The 20007-nt window shown below is 49.0% G+C and overlaps 1 protein-coding gene across 3 annotated transcripts in view; it reads right to left on the bottom strand.

The window, feature by feature from the left end:
* SQSTM1 (sequestosome 1) overlaps positions 1 to 20007 on the bottom strand; it is a 33221-nt gene that overhangs the window by 12715 nt on the left and 499 nt on the right. The window contains exon 1 of one of the 3 annotated variants that reach the window (XM_066278545.1): positions 19964 to 19984. The exons of 1 other annotated variant lie outside the window; for it this stretch is intronic. The gene's annotated coding sequence lies outside the window, so the exon portion shown is untranslated. Of the gene's footprint in view, positions 1 to 19651; positions 19671 to 19963; positions 19985 to 20007 lie in introns of those variants that run through there. One more of the 3 variants, XM_066278546.1, reaches the window with a different exon arrangement.

The raw sequence follows: 20007 nt of genomic DNA, 5'->3' as shown, positions 1-20007 counted from the left end.
TGACTCAGCAAAGCAGAACTAGACTGCCTGGATACGCCACACTGGAGGCCGAGAGATGACAGCCAGAAGGCTCGTAGGCGATCAGCGGGCACCACCGACCAGAACAAACTGGCTCCAGAGAGTCTGTCCCTACCCTGCCACTTTTGACAGCCTTCCATTCACTCGAAGCAATCAGTTTCCCAGGTGGCAGCCCACTCCTCTGCCCCCAGCATACTCCATGTAGGCACCTTACTGAGCTGAGTGGCACACCCTCACCTTAGGCCCAACATCAGAGGAGCTCCTAGTTTAATAGGGTTTAGGGTTTTACAGGTGCTTCAAGAGCGCAGAACCTCCCACCCACACCCAGCTGGAGGGTCAACTAAGGCTTCCTGGAGACTCAGTAGTCAACAAGTGTGCACTGCAGCCCAAGACACTCTCCATGGAAGCCTAAATACCCATCTGTCAACACAGCAGTTTAGTTCAGCAGGTGGTGCTGGAGCACCTGTGGGCTCTCAGGCTGGTTGGCTTCATGGGCAGCCCAGGGATCAGACCAACTGACCTACAACTAGAAACCAAGAAACACGCTTTACGTAACAAAAGTAACCTGTTTGTTCACAAGGCCTCGAAAAAGGGGGCTTGGAAGAAGGTGTGTGGGAACAGTCTGGTACTCTAGGAAGTCTCCCTGCTGGGGTTCTGTGAGTAGAAGTTCAGACCTGCTGAGTCAAAGTCATGGCGGGGTTTGTGGGAGCAGATAACCTTAAGGAACGGTAAACTAAGACACCACCCACCCACCCTCTCTGAAGGTTGGGTGGATTTGATTAGTCAAGTTCAAAGGTGATTGATTTGTCTGTGGAAATACAGCAGGAACCTGTCCACAGTTGTGGGTGGTTCTTCCCAGAGGGTTCCAGAGCAAGCAAACTGTACTTCTCTGCACAAAGCAGCCCTGTAGAGAGGACAGTCCCCTCTTAGGCCCTCCCTGCATCCCTACTGTGAGCCTGGGAAAGTGACCCTCTGCCCACTGCCTTGCAGACAGGGTCAGGGACAATAAAGAGGGAGTACCAGGCAGGGGCTACATAACCCAGAGGTGCCCAAGGGCATGACTCAGCAGCCTAGGAGCCTGCAGTCCCTAGACTGAGCAAGGGCCCACCTTCCCGCTCCCAGTGCCTCCGTGTCCTGGGGAGGGTACACAAAGAAGGCCTTGTGGTATGGGTCCGAGTTTCAGAAAGGACTCAAGGCATAGCTCCTGTCCAAACATTTGAGGGAAACAGAGGCCACCCCCCAGGACAGCAACATCCTGGTTTTGGCAACATCTGGGATGGTGGGGTTTGCAGGGAGAAATGACAGGAAACAGGCCCCTGGGACACAGGCCTGGAAGACCCTCACCCCTAGGGAGTCCCAGCTGTGGCTTTTCCAGCATGCTCAGCTGCAGAGAGCAGCAGGCCCTTCCCATGCCCTCCCCCAAGGCCAGAAGAGGTAAACTGGGCTGTGTGAGAGGAGAACCCCCTGGCAGGGCCCTCTCATCCAGCCTATGCTGGTCAGGTGATCAGGCAGGCAGTGAGTCAGCATCCCATGATCAGCTGTCATAACAGGGGGATCCCCAGCCCTGATGCCACCAATCTTAACAACATCTTACCAGGCAGCAGGGGTAGAGAGCTGCTGTGTGGTCTCTGAGGGAGCCTGGAGCCAAAAGAGCCAGCAGAGGCCAGGGTATCAGGGAGCTGGCAGCTGGGAGACCCAACTCTACTAGGCCCTGTCCCCACTAACTGAGTTCTGCTTTTTTTTTTTTTTAGTTCCACTTCTGACATCTTTTGTTCTTCCCATCCCTGGTCTGCAAGGAGTTCCCCCAACCTCTCCTGGCCCACTGGCCCCCTCCTCACCTTCCAGGGTGTGGCATGCATACTTGGAACTGGGCAGGGGAGGAGGTGGAAAGCTGGTTCCTGAATTAGACCAACTTCCCACCACCCTGCCATCTTTGGGCAAATGACCAACTTCAGTTTCTTCATCTTTGAATAGGGCTGGAGTAGGATCACTTGAGTGATGCCCTCTAGTTGTGCTAGTTGTTGTTTGGCTGCCTTTGGGGGTATCAGCTTGGGGGGTGGGAATATCAGGAAGGAGACTACAGCCAGTGGTGAAGGTGAAAGAGTGGGGAGCCCAGAAGAGACCTAAGTGGAGAGTTCCCAGGGGACTATAGGAGCAGGAGTAGCAGGAGGTTGTCTGATTTGGTTTATTGCTGTCTGGATGATTGTAACCACCTCCTCAGTTCCCCTTCCTCCCTTCCAAAAATAATCCCATCCTTTGATAATGGTTTTCTGAAGACTTATGTATTTTCTTTGGGGTATGGAGCCAAGCATAGAGGTGGGAACAGGGCCAGCTAGAGGCATGGTCATTGCAGGACTCAGGCTGAGCGGGTCTGGTCCACCCTTGAGACTGGAAGATCACAGGGGATCAAGTCCTCCAGACCCCTGCACTAGGCCCAAAGGATGAGTTTCTTCTACTGTAGGGGAATAGGGTCGTGGGTGGGGTTGCCTCCAGGTCACACTGTGCTGGGGTCCAGATGCCACTCACTCACACCAGAGGGACACACCCCATGTTCAGTTCCTACTCATTCCATGTGGTGACTTTCTCCTGGCTCCTCCTCTTGCCAGGAACTTTCTGCCCAGTGCTTTCCTAAATGCTGGTGCTTTCCCTGACCACCCCTCGGGAAAATCCCCATGCAATGATATCAGCACCTCCTTTAAGCCCTTCCTGCAAAAGCCTACAGCCTAGCCAAGAGGTATTAGGGGCTGTGGTGGTGATGGGGGGGGGGTATTAACGAAAAGGGGTTCAAGTCACCAGGAAATGAAATAAAGCCAAGAAGAGACATAGAGAGTTAGTTAAAGCAAGTTGTGAGGCATGAGAACAGCCATTCTGAGCTTGGCTGCTGGAACTAGACGCGGGAGTGGAACGCCTGCGTCCTCCTGAGGGCACTGAGCAAGCGCCCGCGCCGTGGGTCAACAGCACTGCGCACAGGTGACGACAACTTCACTAACGTCGAATGGGGGAAAGGGAGGCGGGCTGAGGCCTATGTGCGGCCCTATCTGTAAATACGTATCCAAAAAGCCCTGCGCCCAAGATCGGTAGAAACACTAAGCCCGACGGGCGGTGCTAGAGACCTGCCCCTTCCTGGCCCGCAGCCCTGCTCGCCAGGCCTGGAAAAAGCTTGCAGCTGGGAAGAGGCTGGGGCTCAGGCCAAGGGGAAGAGGATCCCTAGAGGTCTACGGCTCGCGGGGGAAACAGCACCTGACCGCGTCCCCGTTCCGCCGGAGCGGCGTCAACTAGTCAGACCCTTCTCCCCGGTGCGTCCTTGGACTCCCAGCGCTGGGCGGGGTCCTGGAGTTACTGAGAAGCCCGCAAGGGCTCCGGTTTCCGTAGCGACTAGGGAGCGCGCACTTCTACGCGTCAGATCTGCCAATCGGAAGTAGTCTGTCTGGTCAGGACGCAGGTCCCCTAAGGCTGTTAAGTGTTCCTGCCCAAGGGGACAGCAACAAGGATCATGACTGAGATCATATGGTTTTGCCCCTTCCTGGGTCGAGACCTAACTCGGAGAGGAGTAGGGGGGAGACACTGCTGGGGGTCCCCACATCACAGGGTTGGCCTGACTGTGGAAGGTTCTGGGAAAAGGAGAGTCTGCGGTGTGAGGGTAGGGCCCGTAGCCGACCACGGGGCGCAGATTCCCAATGGGAGTCGACGCCTGGGCCTTGCGAAGTGAGTGACAGCAGCTCAAGGTAGAGGGAGAAGAGGAGGCGCGGTTGAGTGGATACGAGACTCCCAACGTGGTTGAAGCAGCAGAGAGGTCAGCGTGACACTCGCCAGGGAGTGCTCGTCCTAGGGCCAAGAAGTGAGAGTACGTGGGTCCCATCCCCCGCCGCCCCCCCCCCCCGCCGCGGCTTTCCCTTGGGTAGGAGTTTGGGGCCACATGTAGGGGGCTGCCGCTGCGGGCAGGCTCAGGGCTCTGTCCCTCTTCTCCCCCACCCCCTCTCGTGGAAAACCTTCTGGAAAAGTTGTGTAGCTTTGAAACCTAAGCCTTCTCTTGCTCCAGAGTCTCTGCTAACACGGCCCCCGTGCCTGGAGCCTGTGTTCCCCTTCTCCGGCTTCTTCTGGGTCTTCCGGCCCGGACCCAGCTCCTTCACATCCCTGTGCCCTGCAGGCTGTGGGCAACCCGTTTGTTCAACCTGTGTCCCTGTACCCGTTTGTGGGGAGGTCAGGTAGTGTGTTCCAGGAGGAGGGAGACTTCGAAGTCCTAAACATGTTGGACCTAGAGAGTGTACCCTATTCTGTAATCTTGCAATTCTGGGCAGGACAGCAAGCAGAGGCGGATTAAGGTCGCTTGAAGTACGCCCGCCTTTAAATCCGCCTCTGACAGTGAGGGGTCTTCCTTGGACAAGCGCCCCCCCTCCCATACTGTACTACACTAGTTATAGCCAAGGCTCTGCAGGGCTGCCATACTGGGTTGTTGGCTTCTAGCCTCAGGACAAGAGTGCAGCCAGGCTTTGCGCAAATGACAAGGTGAAGGGAAAGTGTGGGGAGATCCTGGTGGCTGAGGCTGGCTCCTCAGCATCCTGCTCTGCCCAGCACCTTAGGATGGTGCCCAGGATTACTATTAGGCCCTTAACTGAGGAGAGAAGAGAAGGCTGGAAGGCCCACTGTGCCTGGGCCTCCTAGAGACCAGGCCAGAAAGTTGTCAGCATGGCCACCACCTCAATCTTGTTATAAGAATGTGAGGTGTAAAGTTGGCAGCTATTGAGACAGGCACAGCCCTACAGTGGGTTTTTGTGATAATGTCTGGGAAGCCCACTCCTCCTCCCTTAGGTTCCCATAGACAAGAGCTCTGGTGAGGGAAGGGGGTTAAAGTCTTGCTCCTGCTCCCAGATTTGATACATGTTCCCCATTCCCATTGCCCTGCTCAATTTCCATCCCTTTTCTGGATAGAACTTTTCCTTTGGAGATTCATTTCTCCCCTACCATTGTGGGTAGGGTGTGGTAGGTACATGACCTAGGTTTGATCAACCAGAACACTGTAGCCCACTGAGTCAGGGATGCACATGTAACCCAAGCTGGCAATGAAATACCCACTGCAGCTACCTGGAAGCTGGAGTCTGCCTGTGAGCTGGACCCACACTGAGCAGAAGATCAAGGCTTGATCTCAGCATGTGAGCTTTTGGGTCCCCGCAGGTCTGATGCTAGGTCATGAGATGGCTTAAACCAGTTAATTTTGGTCTTGGTCTGTTGAATCCAAGACTACTGAACTTCCCCAACTCCATGCTTGCCCCAGGGTTCTCAATGGCAGTGATGGTCACCACAATGCAGGCCAGAAACATAGCGGTCAGCTGTGATCACGCCATGTCCTCATACCACAGCAGTTCTGAGTGATTGTACATCCCAATAGTAATAACATTAATGTAGTGCTTCTCTTATGCCAGGAAGCATTCTGAATATTTTATATATATTAATTCACCTGCTCCCTTGAGGTGAGACCATGTGATTAATTCTGGCCAAGGGCCTGAGACAGAAGAGCCATGTATCACATAGAGGCCAGAGCATTTATTTATTTGATAGTGCTAGAGTTTCTAGAGCTTTCTTTCCCTTTTCTAGTGAAGCCTTTGATGTTCAGGTGGTTATTCCTGTAGTCTGGGTCAGAAATACCATGAGCAGAGCTCCCAGGGGACCCTCAATGGACACAGACCTTTGAGAAATATAAAGTGTGTCCGTAAAGTCATGGTGCACTTTTGACCGTCACAGGAAAGCAACAAAAGATGATAGAAATGTGAAATCTGCACCAAATAAAAGGAAAACTCTCCCAGTTTCATGCCTATTCAGTGCAGTTCGATGTGGGCTCACGCACAGATTTTTTAGTGCTCCTTAGGTAGCTATCCTGTATAGCCTCTACAGACTCGTCACTGACTGATGGCCTACCAGAAGGGGGTTTCTCCACCAAACTGCCGGTTTCCTTCAACTGCTTATCCCACCGAGGAATGTTATTCCTATGTGGTGGCACTTTGTTATAAACGCGCCGATATTCACGTTGCACTTTGGTCACAGATTCTAATTTAGCGAGCCACAGAACACACTGAACTTTCCTCTGTACCATCCACATCTCGACTGGCATGGCCGTGGGCTGCTCTGCTGTATACACGGAGTTATGTCATCATCTGCGCATGCACACATGCTGCCACATCATCCTACAGAAACTGGGAGGGTTTTCCTTTTATTTGGTGCAGATTTCACATTTCTATCATCTTTTGTTGCTTTCCTGAGACCAGTCAAAAGTGCACCATGACTTTATGGACACACTATACTTTTATTAAACCATAGGAATTTGGGGTTATTATAGAAGCATAATCAAGCCTTTTCTAACTGATAATTGTCCTCCATTTTACCTGGTGGGGAAATGGACTCAGAAAGGATTAATTAACTTGCTCAAAGTCACAAAGCTTGTGTCACACAGTGGTGGAGCCAGAACTATGAAGCATCAACTCCCATATGTGCCTTGATCAGGCAAGCCCAGGGTTTTGAACCGGCGACCTCAGCATTTCCAGGTCGACGCTTTATCCACTGTGCCACCACAGGTCAGGCCTAAGCCAGAACTATGAACCCAGGCAGGCTGTCTTTCTAGTTCATGCTCTTGACCTCAATGATATAGTCTCCTAAAGACTGTCCTGAACCCACCTACTTCTTTTTGTCTGTAGCCCTCATCACCCATTACAGACCATCTCTCTCCTAAATGCCTCTATGGAGGCAGAAAAATTTTCCGGTCCTTTTAGGATCAGTAGCTGGGGCCTGTAAATTCAACTGACATAAGACAGATTAACAAGAAAACAAGTACCAGGTGGTTAGAATTTGGGGGTTTATATACCAACTTAATAAGGGAAGCAGAGAGGGAGAAAGGTACTCACAGGGGAAACAAATGGCTTTTAGGAAAGATAAATGGGTCCTTAAGAGCAGTGGTCCCCAACCCCCGGGCCGTGGACTGGTACCAGTTCGCAGAGAAAGAATAAATAACTTACATTATTTCCGTTTTATTTATATTTAAGTCTGAACAATGTTTTATTTTTTAAAAATTACCAGATTCCCTCTGTTACATCCGTCTAAGACTCACTCTTGACGCTTGTCTCGGTCACGTGATATATTTATCCATCTCACCCTAAAGGCCGGTCCGTGAAAAATATTTTCTGACATTAAACCGGTCCATGGCCCAAAAAAGGTTGGGGACCACTGCTTAAGAGAATAGAGGGAGGTATGATTGATAGTTTTGTGATAATGTCTGGGATTATTAGGTGATAAGATCACTCTTTCCCTGGTGGCTACAGGGGAGGGGATTTAGGATGACTGAATTCTGTTCGAAGGCTCTGCTTTTCAGCAAATAGGGGAGTTCAGGGAAAAAAGCTATTCTCAAATGCCTTCAGCTCAAAATTATTTTCATGCCATAGCAGTGTAGTTTGGACTCCTTTCCATGTAACAGTCCCTGGCTGGTTCCCCCTGCTTTCCTCTCTTACTCTCTCTAGTCCCTTCTCTATGCTTGCCCAAGTAATCATTTCTCCCTGCTTTGGAGAGTACCTATAGCTCCAAAGGTAAAAACTGAAATACCTGATAAGGTGTGCAAGGTCCTGGTGCTCTGCCCTACCCTGTCTGCCCTCAGTGAGAGCTTTCTCCCTGAGCTCTACCCAGGGTGGCCTGGGGGTTCCTTCAACAGAGATATTTGCATATTCTGACCCCTCCCCCTTTTAAAGATATTATTTACTCATTTTAGAGAGGAGAGAAAGAGAGAGAGAAGGGGGGAGGAGCAGGAAGCATGAACTCCCATATGTGCTTGACCAGGCCAGACCAGGGTTTCAAACTGCTGACCTCAGCATTCCAGGTCGCCGCTGTATCCACTGCGCCACCACAAGTCAGGCTGAACCACCCTTTTAATGGCAACTCCTCCTCTCCCCTGGGTCAAACTGCTAACCTCACTTTCTCAGGAAGGCCCTCTTTCCTCCTGGCATGGTCTGAAGCTTCCCCAACAGTAAGCTTTCTGAGCCCCACGGACCTTTGTCCTGAATGAACACAGAATGAGGCACCCAAGGAAAGAAGGGCCAGCAGAGGGAGGGGTGAGGCTTAGGTAAGACTTCCAAACTCTATAGAAGATGAAGGACCCCTGCTTAGAACCATGTTTTGAGATGCACAAAATAAAGTACATTGCATTACAAAAGGACTGCTAGGCCCTGGCTGGTTGGCTCAGTGGATAGAGTGTTGGCCTGGCGTATGGGTTTCATTCCCAGTCAGGTCATACTGGAGAAGAAACCATCTGCTTCTCTCCCCCTCCCTTTACCCTTCTCTCCCTCTTCCCATCTCACAGCCAGTAGTAGCTCAACTGGTTCCAGCGTGGGCCCAGATGCTGAGGATGGCTGGGTTGTTCTAAGCAGGCAGCCTCAGGCACTAAAAATTGCTCCTTGTTGATTTGAGCATGGGGCCCAGACAAGGGTGCCAGGTAGATCCCAACTGGGGTGCATGCGGGAGTCTATCTCACTATCTCCCCTCCTCTCACTTAAAAAACAAAACAGCTTGGTTCCTGAGATTAGCATGAGAGAGCAGAGAAAGTAGAGCCAGCAGCGGAAGGAGGCCACGTGGAGGAGGCCAGGAAAAGCAGCCAAGATGGCAGAGTGCTGAGTGAGATGCCAGTTTGTGTAGAGTTTGTATTTGGGATAAGGAAGGAGATGGGGAACAGAATAAGTCTGGTGAGCTAGAAACCTTTGATTTCTAGGAAACTCGGATAAGTCAGTGGCTCTGTGCTTGGGACCTGCAAACCGAGCAGCAGAAGGAGCTGGAGCAAATGCAGGAGAAACCGATGCTGACCCTGGAGCTGGAGGAAATGTTGGAGGAGGAGGCCAACCAGGTGTTCGAGATTCGCCTGGAAATGGAGCAAACGCTGGAGGAGGATTCAGAGGTTCGTGAGTTGCAGCTTGCCCTGGATGTTGCAGAGAGCCAGCAGCGGCAGGAGGCCGAGGCTGAGGCTGAGGCTGAAGCTGAGGCCGGGTCTGGAGCTGCAAGGTCTGCAGAGCAGAAGGTGGCGGCAGCCTGGGGCTTGAGCCTGGCAGCGGGAGCTGGTGTTTTCAGTTCCTCTTTGGAGGATGAGGAGAATCAGGCTGGAGTTGCAATCCGCAGTCTCCATAAGATGAGAGCCCAGCTGGAAGGAGCACCTACTATGGCCCCGGTAGGTCTGTGATTTTGGGACATAGGGCTGGACATGCTATCCGGAGCAGAGATGGAAATGCTGACTGCCATTGCCATGTGGCCCTCTTTGGGACAGTGTAAGACCTGCCAGGATGGCAGGGATGAGGGGGGTGGCTGACGCCCCATGTACATGGACTGATTTCCTGGACTACGACTGGAGTGGGCATTGGCTCCTTTGTTGGATGGATTTACGGATTATGGATTTTGGACAATGTGAAATACCCTGATGGGGGTGGGGGGTGGCTTTGCTGGAAGCACTCCCCTGCCCCGGGAAGCCTTTCCCATAGGCCTAGGACATTTTGTGCTTTGGGCAAAGTGCTCAGAGACTGGTGAAGTGTACCTTTGTAATTGTTGAAACTGTATGATTTTTGCTTTTGTAATCTGTGTAATGCCTAATTTCCTTGCACAGGAATGCTGGTGATGTAAATTATGGGTAGTAAAGTGAGCATAGGGGTGGATTGTTGGGCAGATAAAATGTATTATGCTCACTTTGTTAAAGATTACGCTGCCCCACGAGGAGGCCGTTGCCCAGGTGATATTAATGTGTGTTGAGAATCCTTGTAGCCTGGGGCTTGGTTTTGGGATTAAGCCTTTCCCACCCTTTTTGATGTGGGCCGGTACAATCTAATCATGCCTCAGAGAAGTGACTCTGTATTAGAGACTTCTCTGTTTTGTATATTGGATTAAAGGTTGTGAAGCTACACTATAAAATGAGGGTAGAACGAGAGTTTAGGCTCTTGGTTCCTGAGATTAGCATGAGAGAGCAGAGAAAGTAGAGCCAGCAGCGGAAGGAGGCCACGTGGAGGAGGCCAGGAAAAGCAGCCAAGATGGCAGAGTGCTGAGTGAGATGCCAGTTTTTTTTTTTTATATTTCTGAAGCTGGAAACAGGGAGAGACAGTCAGACAGACTCCCGCATGCGCCCGACCGGGATCCACCCGGCACACCCACCATGGGGCGACGCTCTGCCCACCAGGGGGCAATGCTCTGCCCATCCTGGGCGTCGCCATGTTGCGACCAGAGCCACTCTAGCGCCTGGGGCGGAGGCCACAGAGCCATCCCCAGCGCCCGGGCCATCTTTGCTCCAATGGAGCCTTGGCTGCGGGAGGGGAAGAGAGAGACAGAGAGGAAGGCGCGGCAGAGGGGTGGAGAAGCAAATGGGCGCTTCTCCTGTGTGCCCTGGCCGGGAATCGAACCCGGGTCCTCCGCACGCTAGGCCGACGCTCTACCGCTGAGCCAACCGGCCAGGGCGAGATGCTAGTTTTGTGTAGAGTTTGTATCTGGGATAAGGAAGGAGATGGATGGGGAACTGAGGAGAATGAGGCTGGTGAGCTAGAAACTTTGATTCTAGGAAACTCGGATAAGTCAGCTTTGTGAGCACTGAATGTGACTGGGTTTTGGAGCCAAGTGTGTATTTTTACTTGCCCGCCGGGTGCAAGCTAGAATTAAAGACTATGGCCCATCAAAAAAAACCCAAAAAACAAAAAACAAAACAAAACAAAAAAAACAAAACACAAACAACACAAAAGAACTGCTGCCTGACCAGGCGGTGGCGCAGTGGATAGAGCATTGGACTGGGATGCTAGAGGACCCAGGTTCGAGACCCCGAGGTCGCCAGATTGAGCGCGGGCTCATCTGGTTTAAGCAAAAAGCCCACCAGCTTGAACCCACGGTTGCTGGCTCCAGCAAGGGGTTACTCGGTCTGCTGAAGGCCCACGGTCAAGGCACATGTGAGAAAGCAATCAATGAACAACTAAGGTGTTGCAACGCGCAATGAAAAACTAATGATTGATGCTTCTCATCTCTCTGTTCCTGTCTGTCTGTCCCTGTCTATCCCTCTCTCTCTCTGAAAAAAAGGACTGCTAATATTGAAATGCAAATACCAAAATATAAAACATACACAAAGTTATGATTAAGAAATACCTGTGATTCTTTTTTTTTTTTTATAGGGACAGAGAGAGAGTCAGATAGAGGGATAGATAGGGACAGACAGACAGGAACGGAGAGAGATGAGAAGCATCAATCATCAGTTTTTCATTGCAACACTGTAGTTGTTCATTGATTGCTTTCTCATATGTGCCATGACCGCGGGTCTTCAGCAGACTGAGCGCCCCCCCCCCCCCCCCCCCCCGCTTGAGCCAATGACCTTGGGTCCATGCTAGTGAGCTTTTTTTGCTCAAGCCAGATGAGCCCGCACTCAGGCTGGCAACCCTGGGGTCTCGAACCTGGGTCCTTCCGCATCCCAGTCTGACGCTCTATCCACTGTGCCACCACCTGGTCAGGCACCTGTGATTCTTTATTAACTCATTACATTATAAGATATAGAGGTAGGACTGATTAAGTACCAGAAATACCAGTTAGCAGTGCGTATGTACTGCTATTTTGAGGTGTTTGCAGCACCTGCAGTGGGTATGACAACCTCTATGATTTCTGTGTGACAGCCACAAGTATTGTGAATTCTGTTGGACTTTGCTGCCTTCATTCACAACTCAAGGAAATACTATGTTTCAGTTAGAGATTAGTGAAAATAAAGATTTTTTTTTTTCTGCCTGACCTGTGGTGGTGCAGTGGATAAAGCGTCGACCTGGAAATGCTGAGGTCGCCAGTTCGAAACCCTGGGCTTGCCTGGTCAAGGCACATATGGGAGTTGATGCTTCCAGCTCCTCCCCCCCTTCTCTCTCTCTCTCTGTCTCTCCTCTCTCTCTCTCTCACTCTCTCTCTCTCTGTCTCTCCTTCTCCTCTCTAAAAAATGAATTAAAAAAAAATTTTTTTTTTCTCATCTTAACTCCTGGACCACCCCATCTCTGGACCCTGTGAAGAAGAATGGAGGGAGTGGCAACCTACAGAGCCTATCCCAGAAAATCTCTAGAAAGCAGTGTGGGCCGAAGGCTGGCATAGAATCCCACACAAAAGGGCATTTTCACTCTGTGGGAAGCAAGGACAAAGGAGGAAGGCCCACAGCTACACCTGGAGAGAAAGCAGAACTTTCTGTGCCCATTTGGCTTCACCCTCCCTACTGGGCAGGGGCCAGTGTCACTGTCCCCAGCAAGAAGGCAAATCCTTGGGTAAGGGGGTGCCCCATCTTGAGCGGCAGGATGACAGGCAGAGCTTACCTGCCTAGCAGAGCCCAGAGGGAGCAGGGTTGCAGGCAGGTCTTGAGGAATTCTTTACAGTAAGGGCACAGAGAGCTGTGGAAAACTGGCCAGGAGCCAGACGACTGTTGCCATTTCAAATGATAAAGTTGGGGGTGCAGAGGCTATAGGGAGGGACAGGTGAAAGCTCTTGAAAGGCAGGGCCCAGTGAATGCATGCAGTGGGCCTTCCCTTATTGAGAAGTCATCTTTGCAGGCCTCGGAGGCATAGCCTCTTAGGCTTTTGCTCTTTCCATGACTACCCCCTCTCCAGGCCCCTGCTGGTAGTAGCGCTAGGCTTTCCTTCAGGATGTCAGCCTCACCCTCAGGGTACAATCCTGGCAGATGTCAGGCCTGGTGCTGACCCATTCTTAGCCAAATGGGGGGTATGTGTCCCTATGTGGGTAGGTGGCTCACAGAACCCCTTCCTGGGATTCTGATGGGGCAGCGGGGAGGAAACAGCCTAATCAGGGGAAATCTGGAAAGACTGCCTTCAATCTCTAGTGCCTGGACCCCTGTGGTTGCCTAAACTAAGCCATCAGTTTCAGTATGGGGCCCCCTTCAAGCTACTCACCCTAGCCCCTCTTCCATTCTCCATCACTCCAGACCTCACACTTCCCAAAGTCAATCACCACTCTTCTCTCTCACCCTGGCCCTGGACAGTCCAATTTCTGAAAGAGGCCCTGAAGGCTTCAGGCATTAGGGCAGAATTCTACCCCTCCTGAACCACCTCTATCCTGCTCCTCCAGCCCCAAAGCCAGAATGAGAGGGCAAGGAGACTCAGGTGAGTGTCCCAAACTTTCTTTTTTTAAAAAAGATTTATTTAGCCTGACCTGTGGTGGCGCAGTGGATGAAGCATCAGCCTGGAAATGCTGAGGTCGCCGGTTCGAAACCCTGGGTTTGCCTGGTCAAGGCACATATGGGAGTTGATGCTTCCAGCTCCTCCCCACCTTCTCTCTCTGTCTCTCTCTCCTCTCTGTCTCCCTCTCTGTCTCTCTCTCTCTCTCTCCCTTTCTCTCTCCTCTCTAAAATGAATAAATAAAAAAATTTAAAAAAATTTTAAAAAAAAGATTTATTTATTTTAGAGAAGGGAGGAGTGATGCAGGAAGCATCAATTCATAGTTGTTGCTTCTTGTATGTGCCTTGACCAGGCAAACCCAGGGTTTTGATCCAGCAACCTCAGCATTCCAGGTCAGTGCTCTAGCCACTGCACCTCCACAGGCTAGGCATCCCAAACGTTCATTACTGACAGGCCATCTCCTTAATTTTTACCAGTTTAATTTCCTTAAATCAACTCATTTTAAACTTCAATACACATTTAGAAAAATAAAATTAAACCCTTTGGCCTGACTGGTGGTGGTGCAGTGGATAGAGCATCAACCTGGGATGCTGAGGTCCCAGGTTTGAAACTTGAAGTCACCGGCTTGAGCACAGAGGTCGTTGGCTTGAGCCCGAAGATTGCAGGCTCAAGCAAGGGGTCACTGGCTAGGCTGGAGCCCCCCACTCAAGGCATGTATGAGAATCAATCAATGAACAACTAAGGTGCCACAACTACAAGTTGATATTTCTCATCTCTCTCACTTCATTTTTCTTTCTCTCTCTCTCTTGCTAAAAAGAAAACAAAAAACAGCCTGACCAGGCCGTGGCGCCATGGATAGAGCATTGAACTGGGATGCAGAGGACCCAGGTTCGAGACCCCGAGGTTGCCAGCTTGAGCGCGGGCTCATCTGGTTTGAGCAAAAGTTCACCAGCTTGGACCCAAGGTCGCTGGCTCAAGCAAGGGGTTACTCAGTCTGCTGAAGGCCTGTGGTCAAGGCACATATGAGAAAGCAATCAATGAATAGCTAAGGTCTCGCAACGAAAAACTAATAATTGTTGCTTCTCATCTCTCTGTTCCTGTCTGTCTGTCCCTAGAAACAAATAACGAGTATACATCAACTCAAAATTTATGGGACACAGCAAAAGCAATCCTGAGAGGGAAGTTCACAGCATTACAGGCATACCTCAAGAAGCTAGAAAAAGCTCAAATAACTTGACCCAACATCTAAAAGAACTAGAAAAAGAACAGCAAGTAAAGCCCAGAGCTAGTAGAGGGAAGGAAATAATAAAGATCATAAAGAAATAATAAAGAAAGAGCGGAAATAAATGACATAGAGGCTAAAGAAACAATACAGAGGATCAATGAAACCAGGAGCTTTCTTTGAAAAGGTAAACAAGATCGATGAACCTTGAACCAGACTCACCAAGAAAAAAAGAGAGAGGACTCAAATAAATAAAATTAGAAATGAGAGTGGAGAAATAACAACTGACACAACAGAAATAAATAATATTGTAAGAAAATATTATGAAGAACTGTATGCCAAAAAACTAGACAACCTTGATGAAATAGACAAATTCCTTGAAACATATAATCTTCCAAAAATCAATCTGGAAGAATCAGAAAACCTAAACAGACCAATTACAACAAATGAGATTGAAACAGTTATCAAAAAACTCCCAAAAAAGAAAAGTCCTGGGCCTGGTGGTTTCACAAGTGAATTCTACCAAATATTCAAAGAAGAATTAACTCCTATCCTTCTCAAACTATTTCAAAAAATTCAAGAGGAAGGAAGACTTCCAAGCTCCTTTTATTAGGCGAGTATAATTCTGATTCCAAAACCAAGCAAAGACAACACAAAGAAAATTATAGGCCAATATCCCTGATGAATATAGATGCTAAAATCCTCAACAAAATATTAGCAAACCGGATCCAACAATATATGGAAAAAATCATACACCATGATCAAGTGGGATTTATTCTTGGGAGGCAAGGCTGGTACAATATTCGCAAATCAATTAATGTGATTCACCACATAAACAAAAGGAAGGAGAAAAACCACATGATAATTTCAATAGATGCAGAAAAAGCATTTGATAAAATCCAGCACCCAGGCCCTGGCCGGTTGGCTCAGTGGTAGAGCCTCAGCCTGGCGTGCGGAAGTCCTGGGTTCGATTCCCGGCCAGGGCACACAGGAGAGGCGCCCATCTGCTTCTCCACCCTTCCCCCTCTCCTTCCTCTCTGTCTCTCTCTTCCCCTCCCGCAGTGAGGCTCCATTGGAGCAAAGATGGCCCAGGCGCTGGGGATAGCTCCTTGGCCTCTGCCCCAGGCGCTAGAGTGGCTCTGGTCACAACAGAGCAATGCCCCAGAGGGGCAGAGCATCGCCCCCTGGTGGGCAGAGCTTCGCCCCCTGGTGGGCGTGCCGGGTGGATCCCGGTCGGGCGCATGCGGGAATCTGTCTATCTCTCCCCGTTTCCAGCTTCAGAAAAATACAAAAAAAAAAAAAATCCAGCACCCATTCATGATCAAAACTCTCAGCAAAGTGGGAATACAGGGAACATACCTCAACATGATAAAGGCCATCTATGACAAACCCACAGCCAACATCATACTTAATGGGCAAAAATTAAAAGCAATACCCTTAAGATCAGGAACAAGGCAGAGGTGCCCCCTTTCACCACTCTTATTCAACATAGTGCTGGAAGTCCTAGCCATAGCAATCAGACCAGAAGAAGAAATAAAAGGCATCCAAATTGGAAAAGAAGAAGTAAAACTATCATTATTTGCAGATGATATGATATTGTATATAGAAAACCTTAAAGTCTCAGTCAAAAAACTACTAGACCTGATAAATGAATTCAGCAAGGTGGCAGGATATAAAATTAATACTCAGAAATCAGAAGCATTTTTATACACTAACAATGAACTGTCAGAAAGAGAAATTAAGGAAGCAATCCCCTTTACCACTGCAACCAAAAAAATAAAGTACCTAGGAATAAATTTAACCAGGGAGATTAAAGACTTGTACTCGGAAAATTATAAAACATTGATAAAAGAAATCAGGGAAGATACAAACAAGTGGAAGCATATACCATGCTCATGGTTAGGAAGCATAAATATCATTAAAATGTCTATATTACCCAAAGCAATTTATAAATTCAATGCAATACTGATTAAAATACCAATGACTTACTTCAAAGATACAGAACATTTATTCCAAAACTTTATATAGAACCAAAAGAGAACACGAATAGCCTCAGCAATCTTGAAAAGGAAGAATAAAGCGGGAGATATCACACTTCCGGATATCAAGTTATACTACAAGGCCATTGTACTCAAAACAGCCTGGTACTGGCATAAGAACAGGCATATAGATCACTGGAACAGAACAGAGAACCCAGAAATAAACCCAGAGCTCTATGGACAATTGATATTTGACAAAGGAGGTAAGAGCATACAATGGAGTAAAGACAGCCTCTTTAATAAATGCTGTTGGGAAAATTGGACAGCAACCAGCAAAAAAATGAAACTAGACCACCAACTTACACCATTCACAAAAATAAACTCAAAATGGATAGAAGACTTAAATGCAAGCCACGAAACCATAAGCATCTTAGAAGAAAACATAGGCAGTAAGCTCTCCAACATCTCTCGCAGCAATATATCTGCCGATTTATCTCCACAGGCAAGTGAAATAAAAGACAGGATAAACAAATGGGACTATATCAAACTAAAAAGCTTCTGCACAGCTAAAGACAATAAGAACAGAATAAAAAGACAAACTACACAATGGGAGAATATATTTGACAATACATCTGATAAGGGGTTAATAACCAAAATTTATAAAGAACTTGTAAAACTCAATACCAGGAAGACAAACAATCTGATCAAAAAATGGGAGAAAAAAGTGAATAGACACTTCTCCAAAGACGACATACAGATAGCCAATAGGCAGATGAAAAAATGCTCAACATCACTAATCATTAGAGAAATGCAAATTAAAACCACAATGAGATATCACCTCACACCAGTCAGAATGGCGCTCATCAACAAAACAACACAGAATAAGTGCTGGCGAGGATGTGGAGAAAAGGGAACCCTCCTGCACTGCTGGTGGGAATGCAGACTGGTGCAGCCACTGTGGAAAACAGTATGGAGATTCCTCAAGAAATTAAAAATCGAACTGCTTGGCCTGACCTGTGGTGGCGCAGTGGATAACGCATCGACCTGGAAATGCTGAGGTCGCCGGTTCGAAACCCTGGGCTTGCCTGGTCAAGGCACATATGGGAGTTGATGCTTCCAGCTCCTCCCCCTTCTCTCTCTCTGTCTCTCTCTTCTCTCTCTCCCTCTCTGTCTCTCTCCCTCTCTCTCTCCTCTCTAAAAAGGAATAATAAAATAAAAGTTAAAAAAAAATAAAAATTGAACTGCCTTTTGACCCAGCTATACCACTTTTAGGAATATACCCCAAGAACACCATAGCACTGTTTGAAAAGAAGAAATGCACTCTCATGTTTATGGCAGCATTATTCACAATAGCGAAGATCTGGAAGCAGCCCAAGTGTCTGTCAGTGGACGAGTGGATTAAAAAGCTTTAGTACCTATATACTATGGAATACTACTCAGCCATAAGAAATGATGACATCGGATCATTTACAACAACATGGATGGACCTTGATAACATTATATGAGCAAAATAAGTAAATCAGAAAAAACTAAGAACTGTATGATTCCATACAGAGGTGGGACATAAAAATGAGACTCAGAGACATGGACAAGAGTGTAGGGCAGGGGTCCCCAAACTTTTTATACAGGGGGCCAGTTCACTCTCCCTCAGACCATTGGAGGGCCAGACTATAAAAAAAACTATGAGCAAATCCCTATGCACACTGCACATATCTTATTTTAAAGTAAAAAAAACAAAATGGAAACAAATATAACATTTAAAATAAAGAACAAGTAAATTTAAATTAACAAACTGACCAGTATTTCAATGGGAACTATGCTCCTCTCACTGACCACCAATGAAAGAGGTGCCCCTTCTGGAAGTGCGGTGGGGGCCGGATAAATGGCCTCAGGGGGCCGCATGTGGCCCACGGGCCAGGCCGTAGTTTGGGGACCCCTGGTGTAGGGGTTACGGGGTGGGGGATAAGGGATGGAGGGGGTTGGCGGAGGGGAGGGGCACAATGAAAACCAATTAGAAGGTAACAGAAGACAATTGGACTTTGGGTGATGGGAATGCAGCATAATCAAATGTCAAAATAACATAGAGATGTTTTCTCTGAACATATGTACCCTGATTTATCAATGTCACCCCATTAAAATTAATTAAAAAAAAAGAAAACAAAAAACCACAATTTGTATCACAGCCCAAATGAAAAACCACTATCCCTTGCCACAAATAGAAGATGCCTTTGAAAACAGAACACAAAACAAGACAACTTCCTCCAGAGGCTTCAACAAGCCAGTCACAGTTCAGAAAGTTCATTAGCAAGTTGAGAGAGCAATACTGCTTTCTCAGCACTGGAATCAGGCCAGCAGGAAAACTGAGGCCAATCATTTAATCAGGACCCAGGATCAAGTCTTCCCTCAGCCACTGGCCCTGCCTCACCTGCCCCCAGCAGAAATTTCTCTGCAGAGGCCAATGCCCAGGCCCTACCTACTCCCAGGCTCCTCTCTTGCCTCAGGTGTGGGCCTGGACTGAAGGAGGAAGACAGATGCCCAGCGTCTCCCAGTCTGAACTTATCCCCAAAAGGCCCCCTGGGTCCTTGCAGCCAGTGCTAGAAACCAGGACTGTTAGGCATGGTGCTGAAGCCACCCCAATACCCGCTCAGAGTCTGTGTTGGACTAATCCCTTCATGGCAGGGGTCCCCAAACTTTTTACACAGGGGGCCAGCTCACTGTCACTCAGACCATTGAAGGGCCAGACTATAAAAAAAAACTATGAACAAATCCCTATGCACATTGCACATATCTTATTTTAAAGTAAAAAAACAAAACGGGAACAAATACAATATTTAAAATAAAGAACAAATATAAATCAACAAACTGACCAGTATTTCAATGGGGACTATGCTCCTCTCACTGACCACCAATGAAAGAGGAGCCCCTTCCGAAAGTGCGGTGGGGGCCGGATAAATGGCCTCAGGGGCCGCATGCGGCCCGCTGGCCGTAGTTTGGGGACCCCTGCTTTATGGTTTGTTCCTTGTTCTACGTAGAGTTGGGGAAAGCCTGGATTGGTACAAAACTGAAGGGGTAAGCGCGCTGCGGTAAAGGGAGAAGAGGCGCTGGACTGTTAGGGGCTGCAACTGCATCACCCTGTTCTTGTGTCAGCCTCCAGCCCATCCACGCCCCGCACCTGGGAGGCCAGCCCGGTTCTGTGCGGGTCACTATGCCCAACACCCACACACATGAGCTCCTTTACTCCTGAAAACACCACCCACCCCACCCCACCCCGTCCCTATTTTACCAAGCAGAATCACCTTTTGTCCCGGGTACGTTTTTATCCCACCGACTAGAAAGGTCCTGGGAGGGGAGGTAGCCGTGGGCACCGGTGCAGGCAGGGACACTCCACCGAGTCCCACGGCAGGAGGCAGCGCCAGCTCCAGCCACACCTGCTCCCTCCCACTACACAGAAACTCCTCAGACCTGAAGGAGAGACCTGGGAATCCCCAAGTAAACGGAAGTGGGGATCAGATCTGGAGGCTTCATTGAGGAGGGGTTGTGGGGCCGAGGGCGGGCCGCCTGCACTGCAGCGGGTCCGCTGCACTCGCAAGGCACCCGCCTCGACCTACCTGAGGCCGGACCCAGAGCCGCCCAGCGAGCTTATGCAGGGGCT

This window comes from Saccopteryx bilineata, chromosome 4 (genome assembly GCF_036850765.1).
Source record: "Saccopteryx bilineata isolate mSacBil1 chromosome 4, mSacBil1_pri_phased_curated, whole genome shotgun sequence".
NCBI lineage: Eukaryota > Metazoa > Chordata > Mammalia > Chiroptera > Emballonuridae > Saccopteryx > Saccopteryx bilineata.
Note: the sequence above shows the minus strand (reverse complement) of the source record. Positions and strands in the feature narration are given on the sequence as shown.